We start from the raw sequence: 2,154 nt of genomic DNA, 5'->3' as shown, positions 1-2,154 counted from the left end.
GCACTGCGAGCAATCTCCTCGGACATCTCTGCGAGTCCCCGCGCAAACAGTGACTGAGCGGCGAGCAACGCATCTTCTCGTGGTCGGTGTAAGCCACAGCGACCTCGCGTTGCCACTAGACCTTCCCCTGGAATACAGTAGCGCAGCGACTCCCTCATCCGCCCACGCCCACATCAGCAGCCCCGCCCATGTGTCCTACAGTTCCTACACCTTCTCCGTCGTGTGCGCCGCCGCTGCCACCGCGTCGTCCTCCCGGGCTCCAGCCCTCTCCCTTCGTCTCCCTCCTCCCCATCTCTCTCTCCTCTCCTCGCCTTGCCCCCTCTCTAGGTGAGACCATTAAGGGAGATATGGAGGGAGGTGACATTGTCCGGATCTGGACTAGGGAGGCGGCGCCTGCCATATCTCAGTGGAGGGAGGAGGAGGATGTGGGAGATGATGGCAGTGTAGGAGGAGCGGTGGTTGCCAAGGAGGACGAGAAGAGAGTTAGATGGCGGCGGCATAGGAAGGGCGGTGGTCGCCGAGGAGGGTGCGGACCATGGTGCATAGAGGATAGGAGAGAGAGAGAGAGAGAGGGGGGGGGGGACAGGAACATACGAGTTTTTTTTAGAAACTCAGGAACGTATGGGTGAGGGGGACGGGGGAGGCGAACCGAACTGTACTAAGCTTGAGTTTATTGGGTTTGATAATTTTTTCGGGTCCGTGGTCTTATTTAAGTGACGTGTCTCATTCAAACGTGTCTCTGATAACTGCTACTGTGATCAGTGACGTGCCTAGTTGGGATGAGGGAAGCGATAACTTGTCATTAGTGACGTGCTTTTTTTCTTAGCCATGGACAACAATTAATCAGTGACGCGTTCTGCTTACCCATGTCACTAATATAACATTAGTGATGCATTTCAATTCTATGTCACAGATGAAGGTATCTATTGTGTGCATACAAGCGTCGACGCATTTATACAATTAGTACAACATCATTGAAAGAAATGATTTAGAAAACATAACCAATTTATTTATTTATATTTCAACTTTGGCTGTACATTATTTTTTTTACAAATTATTTCGGAGATCCGGTAGGACTGCGTACAGTAATATATAATTGCATACATCTGCTAACCAATCCGAGAATCTCATAACTTATATAACTGTACTGTGTGTTGTATTATATGTGTTTTCTAACTTCTCATTATCGCTATATTCGATTTGCAGTCACCCATGTATAAGGACATATGCACATATGTTCACGTGGTCACAGCGTAGATACACCCCTACCTGCAGTACCAAAAAGATATAGATATGTCAGCGATCAGTTTCGCGTGGCAACAGTTTCTAAAGAGACATAGAAAGATGGAGATGAACAACACAGATATCTTGGACTGTATATAAAAAGTGCATTCTTGATGTACAACTAGGATTACGTACCTCTTCTTTCCATTCGTTTGGCCCCCACTCTGATGAGTTTGTCTCTGCGTATCCCCGTGCTTTTTGGTCGGTTCCACGGGACGTGCCAACCTAGTACCTTTTCCATCTGCATGCATTTACGAATCAAAAACAGAGAAACGAAATTATTTATAATAATATGCAAAGAATCGAATAAATGGTTGTTTGATACACATGGCTAATTATTGGGGCTAAAAATTAGCCCAACTTAGCTGTGGATAGGTAGCTAGTTGGCTAACAACTAGTTGAACACTAAAACTACTTTTTAGCTGGCTAGCCAAAGGCGGTGGGCGAGGCTAGCAGATTGAGCGGAAGTAGGGGGTGAACATTGCTACTGTTACCAACGCACACATGTCGGGTAGGAGTTCCTCGCTCCCTTAACCTTGTCGATAAATATTATGTCTATGTGCTCTTCACATTTAATTTGTGAACCTTTGGATGTGGCTTATTATGTTGTTGTTTTTGCTGCTGCTTATGTTTCGGCGGGAGGTAGAAGATCCATTCGTGGGGTCTAGACGTCAGTCTAGTGCCTCTTTCTAACAATTTTGAGGGCAATTGGAAACTGGCAGATGGGCAAGCTTTGTGGACCTGAAGGTATCATTCAATTATTAAGGATGATGCAACTTGCGAGCACTTGGACCAGGAATTTATTGTTTAGGAAATAATCAGCTATTCTGAAACTCTAAGGCCAATCTTAGTGTCAGTTTTACAAATGTT

Source organism: Miscanthus floridulus, chromosome 15 (genome assembly GCF_019320115.1).
Source record: "Miscanthus floridulus cultivar M001 chromosome 15, ASM1932011v1, whole genome shotgun sequence".
Classification (NCBI taxonomy): Eukaryota; Viridiplantae; Streptophyta; class Magnoliopsida; order Poales; family Poaceae; genus Miscanthus; species Miscanthus floridulus.
This window is presented reverse-complemented; position numbering follows the sequence as displayed.